The sequence below is a fragment of the Mustela erminea genome, chromosome 4 (assembly GCF_009829155.1).
Source record: "Mustela erminea isolate mMusErm1 chromosome 4, mMusErm1.Pri, whole genome shotgun sequence".
Classification (NCBI taxonomy): domain Eukaryota; kingdom Metazoa; phylum Chordata; class Mammalia; order Carnivora; family Mustelidae; genus Mustela; species Mustela erminea.
The window spans coordinates 7,099,188-7,115,173 of NC_045617.1; the positions used below are offsets into that span (position 1 = coordinate 7,099,188).

General features: G+C 49.6%; 1 protein-coding gene across 3 annotated transcripts in view; it reads left to right on the forward strand.

Moving 5' to 3' along the window:
• Positions 1–1,249: 1,249 nt before the first annotated feature.
• Positions 1,250–15,986, forward strand: part of AGPAT4 (1-acylglycerol-3-phosphate O-acyltransferase 4) — a 118,160-nt gene continuing 103,423 nt past the window's right edge. The window contains exon 1 of one of the 3 annotated variants that reach the window (XM_032338544.1): positions 1,250–1,507. The gene's annotated coding sequence lies outside the window, so the exon portion shown is untranslated. Of the gene's footprint in view, positions 1,508–8,724; positions 8,812–15,986 lie in introns of those variants that run through there. The other 2 variants (XM_032338543.1, XM_032338545.1) reach the window with 2 other exon arrangements.

Consider the following 15,986-nt stretch of genomic DNA (forward strand, 5'->3'; position numbering starts at 1 on the left):
AATGTCTTTGATGCCCTTCATCCTCTGCCTCAACCACGACCCATCTCCCTCCCGCCCACCACACACCATCAACACCCCACACACCCTATAGGACCCAGGCCAAACCCCCTTTCCTCAATCATGAATGCCCTCTCCCCCCGCCACCACCGTAACTGAAAAACTTTTCCATCTTCTCTGTTCTCGTGGCATACTGCTTTGTTTTGCTTTTAGCAATTGGTAGGTCTGAGTAATTCTGCAGTGTGGTCTCATTATACATGAGCATTTGAGTTTTCCCTGTCATCCAAAGACTGGGAATGAACGGGAGAGTCATACCTAAAAACTCAAATGTTATTGGCGACTACGGTTCCAACGGTGAACATTTGAAGGGCATACCTTTTCACTATTTGGAGGTTGAAATAATGTTGTGGGAAGGTTAGAGACCTGGCATTTCTGGAGTCTGAACAGCCCGCCCTCTTTTAAAGTTGGGATGACACTGTTTCCTCATCAAGGTCTGCCCAGACCCTCTCCAACACACTACATGTAAATGCCACGCGCACGTGCACGCCCGAGTGTGCCTGAGTGTGCCTGTGTGTGTGTGTGTGTGTGTGCGCGCGCCCGAGCCTGAGCCTGTGTGGAGGGGTGATCGATCCTGGGGGGCTGCTCTGCAGGGAGAGACTACATGGACCTCAGAGCTTCTTTCTGCCGGTTCTTAACGTCTCTCCGATCCCTGGAGTCTTCAGCATTATTTCCTTGAAGGTGCTCCGGGGCTCTCCTGGGTGGAGAGCCACCTCCTTCCCAGCACAGCGCGGCGGCCAGAGGTGAGGGGGGGTTGCAGAGTGCGGGCATCGTCCAAAACAAAGCGGTCGCAGACTTGCTGAATTAAAACCGAGCCAGCTGAGGACGATTTCCAGGTCGCCGCGCAGCCGGGGCCTGAGTCCGTCCGCGCGGAGGCTGGAGAAGCCATTTGGGCCCGGGGGATGCAACAGGATTTGGGGAGCCGCGGGCAGGAAGAGAAAGGGCCACCTAGCGGGCTTTGTTTCTGGTTCGGGCAGGTTCCCGAGCCACAGATTTCAAACGCGGAGCCAGCCGGAGCCCTTCCTCGCACTAATTGGAAGGGGAAGGCAGTGACTCATGTTACACCAGCTCGTATCTTCCCTCCCCGCAACTGCTAAATTGTAGCTTTAAAAGGAAGTGACATGGGGTGGGGAGAGACGTCAGCTGAGGACCACTTTTTTTTTTTTTTTTTTTTTCCCCTGAAGGGTCCACCCCATGGGTGGAGTCTCGCTTTTTCTTTCCAGTGTTGGCTGACTTACAGCTCCTATAAACTAGTGGCAATTTCTGCACCCCAGCCTGCTCCCTTTCAGTTTCTGATTTCTAAGCCCATGTGCCAGGGGCCGCCAGAAAGGAGGTATGTGCTGTTCGTGCTGTTTGCAGGCGACTTCACCTCTGGGCGTGGCGGATGTCTGTGTCTCTTTCTGTCTCCCTGCTCTCCTCTGCTCGGCTGGACCTCACTAAACCTCTGGAAGGGGTAGGTACAGAGCGAGGCCGAGTGGAAGGTGAAAGAAGTGAGGCGACCTGGGGACGTGGAGGGCGCAGAGCCCGAGAGGCAGAGGGGTTCGCGCCCTTTCTTTGTGCTCCGCGGGGCCAGCGTGCCTTTCCCTGTTGTGATTTCGAGCTGCTGTTCCGGGCTGAGTCCCCCCCGCCCCAACCCCTGCGGCCCCCTCCCCTGGGGGAGAGCGTTTTCTCTGCCATAGAAGAAGCCGGGGAGAAGGGTTCCTGTTCCAGATCGGTCTCCTGTGTCATGCAACACGTTCTTCCGTCCCTGGCGTTTCTATGGCAACCACAAAAATAATACTACACAAAAGGCAGCCCCGATAGAAATTGATTTATTTGTATTTCGGTCGGAGCCTGCTGCTCTCCGGCTGCCGGTCGCCCGGGCTTTGCTGAAACCCAGCGTGGCTGTGCGGCGACCCCTCGTCACTTTCATTTTGGTTTTTCCCTATGGCAGGAGGGCTGGGGGAGGGGTGTTGTCAAGGAAACGGGCATTTGTAATTACCTCTTTATTTACTTAATTTTTGGCCTCTGAATTTCTCCATCCTCTCTAGGAATTAGAGAAGGAATGATTCGGTGTTTGCGCGAGTCCTCAATTCTGGTCTGTTTTAGAAAACCAGGACAGTTCTCTAGATGCGATTTGAATGCTGTAACCAGACTAAGCCGGGCGGAGCACTCACTTAAGAGCTGAGATCCTTGAAAAAAGTTTCAGAGGGTGTCTGGCCCTCGGCACTGATAGACGCATGGTTATCTGCCTCACAGGTTTGCCTCGTGGTCTAAATATTCAAGAGGGTTCTTTGCTCTAGCAGGCACTTACTGGGCACAAAAATCTAAGTTCAACAAGTATGAGTGAGTAACCAAAGGTAACCAACAGCAGGATTCTCGGTGGCTTGTGCGTCCGTGCTCAGATACGGTCCCCTATGCGACCGGCTCTCAGGAAGGGGAGGGTCTGTAGACCTTCTCTTTTTCAAAATTAGGAAACCATTAACCCAGCTGTGATTATTCCTCAGGGGTCTGCAGTTAGGAAAGAGTATCCTGAGAAGGAGTGTGTGTGTGTGTGTGTGTGTGTGTGTGTGTAGGTGGGCAGGGACAATAGGGACAAGTCAAAGTCCCAAGTTAAAAGTACCCAATCTTACTTTCCTCTGTGGGGAGAGAAAGAATTGGTTTTCAGGAAGAATATCAGCAAGAGAGAAGAGTACCATCTACCCAGGAAGGAGCAAAGTGAAACAGGATTGGAATCAGTGACACATCTGCTAGAAAGACACACTCCAGATGGGCCTGTTAACAGGTTGGAGTCGAACCGAGGCTTTTATTCAGTGTATCTGAGGAAATATTTAATAATGGACACCATTGCCCTGATTCGGGCTCCCGAGTTACAAATGAGCCTTTATGAGACAGATCGATAGTCATCTCAGCTCGATTCTTAAAATTCTCTCTAATTTTGAATAAAGATTTGTGAAGGTCGCTCAGCCCTCGTAGTGCCTTCCTGCTACTGGAGCCAAAAGCATTACTTAGAAACCTCAGAGTCACCCCTCAGCATGGAAACAGGAAGAAAGGGTGGTTTTAATGAGGTTCTGGGCAGAGATCCTTACCTAAACATGCTATTATCTAGGACTTACCAAACTTACTACAGTGCAAGAGATCTCAAGTATTACAGATACCAAGCTTATCTGAAGAAGGGGACTGCCCAGCATGGCAGGAGACTACCGGGAACCAAACAGAGCTAAAGCCCAGAGAACTAGTTAAAGGAGATAAAGTGTAGAGAAGGGTCCTTAAAAAGCATATGACTCTCGCTTTGAAAATGCATTGCCAGTACACATGGCATTGTCGGCTTTCATGAACAGTAGGCTTTCGATGTTTGCAAAGAGCTTGGAAAGCTGTCTTACTAACTTACTGTTTTTCTGGCTTGAAAAGGGTCCTCGAGGTTGTAGATTTACCCCATGACCCTGCAGAGCAGGTAGCCAGTGTGGAGGTCAAAGTGTGGGATGGAGTTTCTAGACCTTGCAATTTCAGAACAAAAAAGCCTTATGGAATGGCGTTCAAAGGGCAAGACTCGTTTGGAAGCGCGGCTAGAAATAAATAAATAAATGCTGCCCTGTCAATGGACCCTGAGCGGAGGTTAAGAACATAACCGGCAGCCTTGACGTGGGGAAGGTCAGTGGAGCTAGAGACGCAAGGCAAATTCAGGGTCCCAGGAAGGAGGCTAAGTAGATGTGACGCCAAAGAAGGGACTTGTGAAGGTGGAGTCAGTTGCCGTGGGGCTGGGACCTCACGGTCTGCAAGGCTCTGGATTGGGTCCCCAGGTTGAAGAGCCACCAAACCGGGGTGATGACAGGTGCTGGAGAGCAGGAGGCCCGGTAGGAGGGAGACGGGAGAGCAGACGCGGTGGGTCTGAGAAGAACAGGACCGGGACGAGGGCGTAACTGTTGGGAGGGGAGGAAATGGACAAGTCAAAGGGGAGAAGGCAGAGTTGTCCCAGCTAACGGGGGTGGGGGCTGAGAGACGGAGCAGGGTTCTCCGCTCTTGTCCGAAGTGGGAAGAAATGTGTCTTTAGTGTGGAAATAGGGCCGGTGTACTCGGTGCTGCTGAATATAGATTCGGGGACAGAATTTTGTTTAAACCAGAAGAAGAAAGAAGTTGTGAGTCAGTGGTAGAATCCTACCCGATCCAGTCATCTTTGAGGGGAAGGCCAAACAAGTAAGAAATCCAGGAGAGGGAACCCCACCTGCCCCTACAACATCATCCTGATGATACCTACGGTTGCCATCACTTTGAATTACGGCGGCTCAGATGAACATGCGGCCAGTTTATGACATTTTGTGCAATCTGCTCTATTCTCAAAAGGAGGTCTAACAGGTATGTGAAGACTGCAGTCACAGCTCTAAATGGTTTTTGAGGCTTATGTGTTTTGGGAAACCTATGTGATCAAGCCTGGCTTAATAATCACCCAACACCACCCAGAGCCTGGGCAACTCGAATTCCATAGACTTTGTCCAAGACAGGATCCGTTTGGAAAGCAAGTGTTAGTTAGGACAATGAAATTTGGCTTCCTGGTGTGGACGAGGGACAGCCACAGCTAAGGCTGTGGAAAGCAAGCTCACATCAGGAACTCATTATTTACAACATTCATTGTATCTTGTAGTCTTTTAAAGGTATTCATTGTATCATTGTATTGCTGTGTTCTTGTATCTGCCAAGGGCCATGGACACAACTACGAGCAAAACTGGCAAACAGAGTAAATAGCTACAGTTTTCAAATGTCTAAAGGGTTTTTTAGGGAGATGCTTCTAATGACGGAGTAAGGAGAAAGATTGTAAAAGCAATTTTTAGTGAACATTATCATGGAACGATCTATCTAACCTGTCTCCTCTATTTTCCAAGATGTACTCTTGCCCCACCAAAGATTTTCTACCTGTTTTCGATTTTGTCTTCACTTTGTTATTCTAGTCTGGTTTGTTCTACTTTGTCCTGTGATCCTAAATCCTACTTTCCAGTCACCCTTCATTCATTCATATATACACGCACGTACATCATCCGTCCCTTTGTTCATTCACTTAACAAATGATATTGACTATCCTGTGTCAGACACTATAAATGACGGATATAGCAATAAATAGGAAACCAGTTCTTTCCTAAAGAAGCCGAGGAACAAACAGGGAGACAAATGCGGAAACCATCCCTCAAACCGGGGACAGTTATTTTTGAGAGAGGCATTTTTTGGCTAATGGCCCTGCATGCTTCTTTCATTGAACAATTTTATATATAGATTGTGCTGGGCGGAGAAGGAAAGAGTGGTTAGTTGTTTGACCATGGTCCATTTTATGACTTTCTTGTATCTTTCGCACTGGTTGAGTTTATGGCTGGTGTCAGGACATGTTTGTCGATTAATGAGACGGGAAGAGGTGGGATTTCTCACCTTGGAGCTTTAGGGAAGAGAGTCCAGAAGACTTACCCGTTGTCTTTCTGGAAACATAACTTGAGCCTTAATCTCTCAAAGTTCCCTCATAGCGACTTACTTATCGACTTCCATGGGACCGTAGCTCCCTCAAGATGGAGCAGCATTTTTTTTTTTTAGATTTTATTTATTTATTTGACAGAGATCACAAGTAGACAGAGAGGCAGGCAGAGAGAGAGAGGAGGAAGCAGGCTCCCCGCTGAGCAGAGAGCCCGATGCGGGACTCGATCCCAGGACCCTGAGATCATGACCTGAGCCGAAGGCAGCGGCCTAACCCACTGAGCCACCCAGGCGTCCCTGGAGCAACATTTTTAAAAGAGAAACTCCCACTGTCCTCAAAATTACATGCCCATGGTTTTGCTAGACAGCCTCTTGTCATTTAGAGCTAGATTTCCCATCGTGCATTGCAAGTCCTTGTCTTCTTATGACAAAGCCAAGTAGGTTTCAACACCTCAAATCGAAATAGCCAAAATAAAGAATGTTAAAACCTCGTTGGAGTATTTATCCTCTTCGTATTTCCTGGTGTCGTGACGCTCTGCTCTCACTTGATTTCTGCCTTCAGCATGGAAATCATATGGCCAATATCTCCAAGTTCACCCCCGCTGCTTGTCGGAGCTTCAGAGAAAACTTTTAGCAAGTCTCCCTTCTTGTTCGGTAGTTTGATCTCTGATGAGGTCAGCTTCTCCCCCCAGCAGGAAGCCGTTCCAGATAACTCTGGCTGGCACACATCTCTCCCTTCCGAATTTGGGTTATACTGAGCCGCTATACCATGGGTATTTCTATGTTGGCTCCGCTAGGAAAAGAGGTACATTTTGGGCTTCATGGGAGTCTGAAGCTGACCCCTGAAATTCCTGCAGAAGATCAGTCCTCGGGCTGGGGGGATGGCAGGTCACCTGCAGAAGCCATCGGAGATGCTCAGGGGAACACAGCCAATTTGTAGGTCCTCTGAGAATGGTAACAGCCCTCTTTAACGAGGACTTCCGTGTGCTCCTCTAGTCCAGAGACCTCCCATCTCAATTCACATTAGCCTCATAACAAATCAAGCAGGTAGAACGATTACCACTTTTCATTTTATGGATGCAGAAAGTAAGGATTAGTGAGATATTCACCTGTTTCCCACTAAGGAGCAGAGGTGAGATTTGAACCAAGACTGCTCAGCGGTGTACCACTGCGCCCTCCATGCTGTTGGTGCTGTATTCGTCCGTCTGTGCCCAGGGCCAGCACGACGTGCGGCCCTCATTCCTGACCTCCCGATCGGATCTCTACTACGCAGACCTTCCCCGGTATCCCTTTCAACCTAGTGTTTGGGAGCTGCAGAAAGACTGAAAGGTCTCAGTAGTGGTTTGAACCTGGGGAACAGCTGGGAGCAGAGCCTGGAAGACCAGCTGCTGTGGTTTTTCAGGGAGCTTGGTTGTTCCGGTTTAGCCAGAGAGGGGGTCTGGTGGGGAAGGGAAGGTGGGGTCTGGTGGGGAAGGGCTAGGACCCTGTGGTTCAGAGCTGAATGACCGCGCAGGACATAGCATCAAATTAAATATGAACTGTTCTCAAAACGAGTTGCTTTTAAGATTCATCTGTTTGTTTGCCAGAGAGAGAGCACGAGCGGGAGGGGCAGAGGGAGAGGGAGAGAGCGTCTTAAGGCCACATTGCACTGAGCGAGGTGTGGGGCTTGATCTCATGATCCTGAGATCCTGAGCCAAAACCAAGAGTCAGATGCTTAACCAATTGGGCCACCCAGGTGCCCCTCAAAACGAATTTTTAGCCACGGACTGAGCCCTGCTGAGCACTTGCTCCGGAGGACAACTGCACTGGCGGCTTGAATGGCTCGGACGGCCGTGAGTGGAGAGGCAGACTTTCTTTTCTGTTGTTGCTTGTCCACAAATCTATCTTTGCCTGTAAAGGCTGAGTTTGATCTGGAAAGACACTGCCTGTGCTTCTCTCGGGCAAGCTGTGAACTGAGCACGGGCGAAATGAATGGACTGGGAGCAAAATCTGGTCTTTTCCCCATCTCCGTCGGCCCCCTTGTGAGCTGTCACCTCGCTGTGGGCAAGGGTTGACCCGGGCTGATGAAAGTTTCGAGAGCCTGTGCATCCCAGGCGCTTCTTCCCACGATGCTGCGGCCATCACACACCATCAGCGCCATCTGCGCCTTCCTCCTGGGCCCAGCTCTGGGCCCCTTTTTTCTCTCTTCTGCTCTCTGAGGAAGGGCAGGTTGCACAGACCTAAGGTGGTGAGCGGCTTCCTTCCCCAGACGTGCACCACCTTTTGTGCCTGCCTCCCAGCCTCTGGCCTCTGTTTTCACGACATTCGTCATGAAGCGTCACTCCAGCCACTGTGACCTTAAACGGCAGTTTGCTCTTTCTGGTTCGATCCTAAGGACGGTCTGGGTGCTTATTGGTGGCGGGGGCATCCCAACTGCACCATTACTAGCACGGAACGGAACGGAGTACCTGGCACGGAACGGGTGATGAGCCTCCGGAAAGGTGGGACAGGGAGCCAGGGGTCAGATTTGCCTCATCTGAGCCCCACCCCCACCCCGGCCAGGTCCTCCCAGGCTGACATTCCTTAGGACACATTCTTGATCTGGGCGCTGTTGACATTTGGGGCCAAGTAATGCTTTGTTGTGGGGCCATGCTGGGCCCTGCAGGGTGTTTGCCCATATCTCTGAGTCTATCAGTGGAAACCACCCCCCAACCCCTCACGCCAGGAGTGACAGCCAGAAGCATTTCAGACATTGCCAGACGTTCCCTGGTGGGGCAGATACCTGCCCTTGAGAACTTGGGGGAACTCTGGACATCTGACCTTTAGAAACCGGGTCAGCGGGCTCCAGGGTCCAAGCAAGCACATCTCTCCGGACTGACTTGCACTCACCAGGTTCACAAGGACGGCCCCCACCAAAGGGGCAATTTGTTCATTTAAACTGACAACTAAGAAAATTAATGAGGGGCAGACGTGTAACCATGAAGTACTCCAATCTGGCCCAGTCCACGGCCTTCTGCTCCTGTGGTCCCAGCCCCTCTCAGCCTGGGGGGCCTCAACTCCCCAGCGGGCAGGGCAACCCCCTGGGCAGGTTGGATTAACATATCTCCAGAAAGAATTGGAGAGTGCTTCCTTTAACCAGCTTCTGGGCTTCTGGTCGTCTGCCGGGATTCCTGATTCATTCCGGTTTCTGAGCCAACCAGGGAGCTCCACACCCCAGTCTCACTGGTTATTTATTTGCCTCTTAACACCCTCCCCTCCCAACTGTGAAGGCATTTCAAGTCTCCCCCGCCTTCTCACTTAGGCCAGAGGGCCCTTTCCCAGCGTGTGTGGAACCGGCCTCTGCTTCAGGTAAGGCCCTGGCTCCCCGGCCCAGTGCCTGGAAACGCTGGGCCCCTCTCCCTTCCTTTGTCGCCCTTTCAGGACCCAAAAGATGGGCTTGGGGAGGGAGGGTGGTCACGGCGCACGTGAGTCTGCCGTTCCAGACTTACATGCAACTCCAGAGCCCTCTAGGGCATTTCTTACCGAACCTTCCGTGGGCCAAGTGCTATGGGTATAAACATCAACCTGACAGGAGGGCTGCCTACAGGATAAGACAGGAATTTAAAAAACAGTGCATATACTCGCATGATGCATTCTTTCCCGCCACTTCCCTGAACCTTCTTTCAGGGTTAAAGGACCTTCCGTAGCTTCACATAAATGAGCAGAAATTCTACCCTGAACCCCAGCATCGTGTGGAAATTTAAGAAGCTGCTGAAGACCCAGTGATACAATGAAAGTATTGTGGTGTCACTGAATTCCTCCTTTGGCCTCCATTTCTGGTGGGAGAGTGGGGTTCAAGTTTAAGTAGGGGAGACGGGGGGGAGGACCGCAGAGATATTTTAAATGTGCCTGATTGTTTTAATTATTTATATTGGGTCCAATTTTAGCCAAATTGGGACTTCATCCCTCCCACCCCACTCCTTCTGTCCTCTCAAATGACTGAACTGTGATTTGTCTTTAAGACAGTCTGGTCTTAACAGCTTTGCTCTGGCTTGGCTCCCCAGAGAAGATGTGCCTTTCTGGAACATGTGCTCTGCCAGGCTGGGATCTCGTTGTGTCCTTTGGGTGTTGGGCAAGCAGTGAGCTGCAGTTTCCTAAGAATGGGTACACCATGTGACTCGACCCTGCCTGCCTCTCTGGGCGGGGAGAGGACTTGCAGACTGGCCATCAAGGTGGCCTTCTATTATCAAAGGCCACAGGAGCATTGCATTAGCCAGAATCTGGAGATGGCCAGGCCTCCCTTTCTAGAAACTTTCTGCTGGGCCACAGAGACAGGGGCCTTCTCAGGGGCCATGAGAAGCAGCATGGCAGAAGGGAGGACCAGTGTGGGCTGGCAAAGCCTGGGTTGGGTCCCCAACCCTGTCCACCTGCTTACTTTCTGTGGGACCTTGGCCTCCTTGAGATCAGGGGCTGTGTCTGGGTCTGTACTGGCCCCAACACCAGGAGGTAGCCGTGCATGGCCTTTCTGTCCTCACTTCCCAAACGGGTCGGGGAGGAGGCTGGGGTAGAGGCCAACATCTTCAACCACCAGCATGGTGGGGCCGTTTTGGGGGTGTGTGAACACATGTGCAGAGCCGCAGGATAAATCGGGCCCATGTCACCCAAGCGTCTGTTCTGCCGAAAGATCCAAGATATATTTTAATTAAAAAAAAAATGAACGTGAATATGCCATGTTATAACACAAAACATTTACATGAACTTTGAGGACGAAACACGCTTGGAGGTTTGTATGACTGTAGGCCATCCCTCCAGATTCTTCAGTTAGCTTCCTCGGCTGACGGGAACATTCCCGCGGAAAGTTTTTAGAGGAAAACGGAGCTGGATGATCTCTAAGTGATCCTCCTGGATGATCTCTAAGTGATCCTTGTGGGAAGGAGTCGTCGGTTTATCAGGCTGCCGCTTCCACCCCTCTCCTCTGTACTGTTGTCACTAAACAGAGTCTTGGGGATGGGAAGGGGGAGGGGGCAGGCTATGAGTCATCCGTGGGGAGTGGCTGGCCTTGACTCTTCCTTGTCTTTCTGTTCCTGATGGTATCATCGATGGAGGGTTGCTTGAGTCCCTCTCTTTTTGGCCTGTGGTCACCCACCCTTCTGGACTTTCTTCCCTTTTACTGGAATAAACCCCTCTCTGGATTAGCGCAACACCCATTCTGTTCTTTTTAATCTCTCTTTCTCTCCCATTGCGTTGACAGTCTCTCTAAGGAGTTGCTTTAACTCCTACTGCTTATAGATATCTTTTGTCTTATCACCAGTTTATGATACATTACCTCCTGTTCTCATAAGGATTTCTCTCACTGGGGTTATTTTCTGAAATTTGAACAGAATAGTCAGGCCTGTGAAATTTGCTGATTCAAATGTTCCCAAGCTGTCCTCAAGCTTCCCATCACTTTAAGGGTCCCACGCCTTTTAGGGGTTGAAGAATAAGCCAACCCAAACCTCTTGCCTTAAATAAGAAGCCCGGGTGTAGGCAGACCTTGTTATAATAGAGGGAAAGAGGAGAGCCCAGTATCTAACTACCCCCAATAAACCACTTTATTTCTCTTTACAATAAGACGTTGGTGGAGGAAAAAAAATCTGAACTGTGTACTTTGCCCAGGCACAAGCAAACCAAGTTTTATTAGATATTTTTGAGAATAATAAGGAAGAAGGGTAGGCTTCTCCTGTGTGTGTGTGTGTGTGTGTGTGTGTGTGTGTGTGTGGTGTGTGGTGTGTGTGCACGCGTACGCGTACGCGCATGCTCTTTTTAAAACCACGTTTTTGGGCCACCTGGCCGGCTCAATCAAGAGAGCACGAGGTTAGGAGTTCAAGCCCCATGCTGGGTCTAGAGATTACTTGGACAAATAAAACCATGTTATCAAGTGTGGCTATGCTGTATCACTTGACCCAGTGTTTCACTGAAAATGAAAATCGTGCCGTCAGAGTCTCAGGGTCCCATGGCGTGTGCGCGTAAGGAGCATTGCAGCATATTCCGGTGAAATTCCCATTTGAATATTCGTGTGACGCGGGGCAGGGCTGAAAGGGAAAATGTACTCTGTGATCACGGGGAGTTTATTGTCTAATGAAGCCTAAACCAGCAAGTCTGCCAAAGCACACTGCATTTAAGAGATGGCAGAATTTCTAGTTGGTGACAGATTGGACCATGTGGCGGATAGCCCCACATCTGCAGTGTATGGTGGGAAAAATTCTGACTGAAAACCTGTGTACTTTGTGAGGCTTAATCTGATTTTCCCCTGAACCTACTCACAGAGCAAGTGTAATCCTGAAGTGACTGGCTTGACAGGCTCGGTTACCTGTTGACCTGGGCAAATGGTGACAAAGAACTAATCGATAGCAGGGTAGGAAACGAAAGAAGACTCAGCTAAAAAAACTGTCAGTGGTTGAGAGTCACTCGTGTCTGGTAGACACGGGGTCCTGAGCCCTTGGTGTGGCGTCCGACGTCCTCCGTTTACGAAAGCAGGACAAGCCAGAGGACGCTGGAAAGATGGCCACCAGAAACAAAGAATGGTTTTGTCCACTTTCTTTTCGGGCAATTTCATTCTAAATTTTAACTTTCCAGAAAATTATTTCATTCAGAACAAGTTGTCCCCTGGCTGAGATGGGTGAGGAAGGAAATGACGAAAGATAACATTGAGGTGGCCAGCTGCTTGCTCCTGGCCACAGCCCTCCCCCAGGGAGCCGGGCTCTGGGCTCCAGGTACCAGATGGAGTATCCTGTTTGGTTCTTACCCCAGGCTATGACAGAAGGAAAGGGGAGGTAAATCAAAGGAAGGAGCAAGCCACCATGGAGCTGGCTGGGGGAGGGCATCCTGAGCTAGCACGCGTCCTCAGTCTCGGATGCAGAGCTGGGCACGCGGTGCCGAGGGTGCGGAGGAGTGTCACGCTGCTGTGACCAAGGGGCTGTGTCTCCCTCACTTCAGTCTGGTCTCAGGGTCTCTGTGGCAGAGTCTCACCCATGTTCTCAACCTTGCCTGTCTGTTAGAATTGCCCACCTTGGACCTGCGGATTGAGTCTCTGGTTCCTTGATTTTTAAAAAATGTTCTTTAGGTGATTCTGATGGGCTGGGAGAATTGGAACCATCTGACCAAGAAAATGGTGGCTAGGAAGACAGTGACTCTGGAGGAACAGAAATCCAGAGCCAGGACAAAGGCGATGAGGATGATGATGCTAGCTAGCTACGTATAAAGGACTCATGTGCCAGGCAGAGTTCCAGAAACGATGAATCCTTACCATGACCCCATGAAGTAGGACCTTTCATCTCCATTTTACAGATGAGGAGACTGAGGTTAAGTCATTTGCCCAGGGTCGCATAGCCCATAAAGGCAAACCAACTCTTTGGCTCTTGAGTCCCTGCTAGGGTGTGAAGGTTGACACTTGGCAGGACTCAGCCTCTTCAGATCCTCAGTACAGATCCTCAGTACAGCCTCTTCAGATCCTCAGATTGTCACGTGCTAGAGGAGTGTAGCAAGGGGCAAACGGTCTGTGTGTAACTAGAGTAACGAGAGTCTGGTAGGTTCTGTTATCTCTGATCAACACAGATTGCTACAGAGGTCGAGATAAATTATTGAGGTGTCCCACATCAAATACAACTTGGTAGTATTCCATCTTTAGCTGGATTTTGGGCAAGTAAAATATCCCACCTGACTGTAGGGGATGCCACTTTGTTAATGATGATGCCTTAATCTGGGTGTGGTGTGGCAGCTACGTTCCCCTGACTCTATGGTGAACTTATTAATACACCGTGAGCTGGGTGTTTGTCTGTAACGGTGTGGTGGGTGTGACTGGCCATTCAGGTCACTCGTGTTATGAATATTGATTACTCCCCTGCCACGGCCAGGTCCACATGTGGACACTGTGGATCCCAGATGAAAACACAAGCTCCTAAGGCACTCAGGCTTGTAGGAAGGCAGAGAGATACGCACAGGAAAACATTTACCGATGTTCCGTGGCCTTGGTACTGTGCTGAATCTTTTACATCACTTACTCATGTGGTAAGGGACGATTACCATGAAGTGGTTAAGTCCTTTAACTGTGGACTTCACAGTGAAGATAGAAGGGGCCATGAGAAGGCAGGGAGAAAGGTGTCTCGAGTTTAAGGGGAAGCAGCGGGATGGTAGTCTCGGGCAGGGTTTGGAAGGGCGGACACAGGCTGGGAGGAGGGGCAGGGGAGGGCATCGGTGGAGGGGACAGAAGAGAGGGGAGGGAAGGTGTGCCCTCAGGGAAGACTGTGCTGACCTCACCGCCTGGCCTCACTTTCCCTTCTAAAAACACACGGCAATTCCGGGAGGGCAATTCCGGGAGACCGGCTGTTAGCGTTTGAAATTCTCTCCTCATTGTGCCCGATCCTGTAGCAGGCTCCTTGAGGCCTCTGTCCAGGGGTGGTGCCTCGGTAAATAGCTGTTGGAGGAACAAAAGGCATCCTCTGAGGAGGGGGCCCTTCCAGTGGGAGGGACTGTCACCCTGATCCTGAACAGCATCCCAGCTGCAAGCCGCCAAGCCGGTGGGGCTTTTGTAAAAGAAGACACTGACCCTCCATCCCCAGGAGAGGTTTCTGCTAGCGTGCATGTGGTTCAGTACCAGTCCCACACGCGTGCGGGGTCAGGTGGCTGCGGGTGTTTTTGACGGTGGCGCACCCGCCGGTGCAGTTGGGAGAACAGGTGAGAGTCCCGTGTGACGGCTCTGCGAGCTCAGGTGCTCGGCTCTGGCTGGCAGCTCGTAGCTAGAAGTTATGGAGTCAGCTACTGACGTATTTTTTTTTTTTAAATGAACCCCTTCCCTGGAGATTTTTGTTTACTTTCTGGCAACTCTTAAATGCCTTCCTGAGTTGGGCGGATTTGAGGAGCTGCCATTGGGATGGCAGGGGACCACCGAGTGGGCGTGGCCTCGTGGGTGTGGGACCGCCCAGGTCACACAGGGACTTGCACTTGGTGTGAGATTCTGCGGTCATGTCTTGAAATTCTTAGTATGTTTTGAACAAGGGGCTCTCCATTCTCATTTTGCCCTGGGCCCCCGAATTATCCCGTCCATGTGGCTTTGAGTCTAGGGAGGTGTATTGGATGTTGGTGAATGCCAGGTAGAATGGCAAAATGATAGTCCTGCCCTAAATCTGGGCAGCTTTTCAAAGGCAGGACCCTGTGAGACAAGATGGCCACAAAAAAATAAATCCGTGATCACCAGCAGCCCAGAGCGGAGGGGCTACGGCTATCGCCACTGTCATGTCAGGTCATCTCGGTATAGGATGGATGGTTGTTGCTCAGCAAAGCTTGTGGTGATACTGTCCCCAAGTTCTTGACCATTGGCCATGTGACTAAGCCTTAAACTGAATCTTACTAAGACCCAGTCTGAAGAATGGCTCTCTGTGGACGGTGTTTCCATGGTTTTTTGGGAGCAAAATAGAACTACCTTCCAACATAGGAAGATGCCCAAGTCAAAGACTAAAGTTGCCTCAAATAAGGGAAATCATTTCTGGTGATCGTGAGAGATTCTTGCTCTGCTGTTTCCGTTGAAGTGTGTGTATATGTTTTCTATATGTTGGTTTGCCTTTCTGACTCAAGACATGAAGAAAATGGATATTTCATGTTTTCTATCAAAAACATCAATTTTATATTCAGTAGAAGGTAGCTTTTTAAGTAACAAAATTCTAAAAATTGATACTTGGACACTTTGAGGTATTTGTGGACATTCTGCCAACCCTGTTTGTAGAAGTTTGTTTTCCAATGGGGAAGCATAGAGAAATACAATGGTGACATTGCTGCCACGTTAGTTCAGTTATCTCTGTCAAGACACATCACTTTTTAAGGAATGCAGTGAATTTATGGTTTCCCTCTCTGAATTGTCAGTCTCGATCTTGGCGATCTTGCGGGGAAATTGGAAAAGTATCATAAGACTGGAGACAAGTAAAGTTCCTGTTTCCATAAGTGGGGAGATGTAAGTACTGAGCCTTTATTCTGGTATGCAGCACTTGTCCCGAATGTTGCAATTTAGTAACTAATAAGTAATCACAGGAGCCAGCCTGCCGCCACTGAAGCTATATCATGCTGAGTTGACTTAACTCATTTTGTCGGTACCATTATTGGGTGAGTCAGTTGGGAAAGGTGGTGCAAAGGCCTTATTTTTATTTAAGTAAAACTATAACAGAGTGTATGCTAACATCTTTGTGCATATGATAGTGAAACTGGGGTTTGGGAGACCAGCTGGACTCAAAAACTAATGGGACAACAAAACAGGCTTGTTTTTATTTCCACTGTGAAATAGAAGACGGAACTCATGCTGTCTTTCTTTTTTTCTATTTTATATCTCCTTCTCATTCATTCCTGCCCACATTCCTTTTTAATTTTCATGAAGAAAATTAATTTGAATCAGTTCCTCATATTCAAAGGATTGGCCTGTCATTTTTTTTCATTGTTGGGAATTCAACCATTTTTTAAAAAATTTCTTTTTTCCATTCATTCATCTAATTTTTGGATGACCTTTTGAGATCTCCTTTACA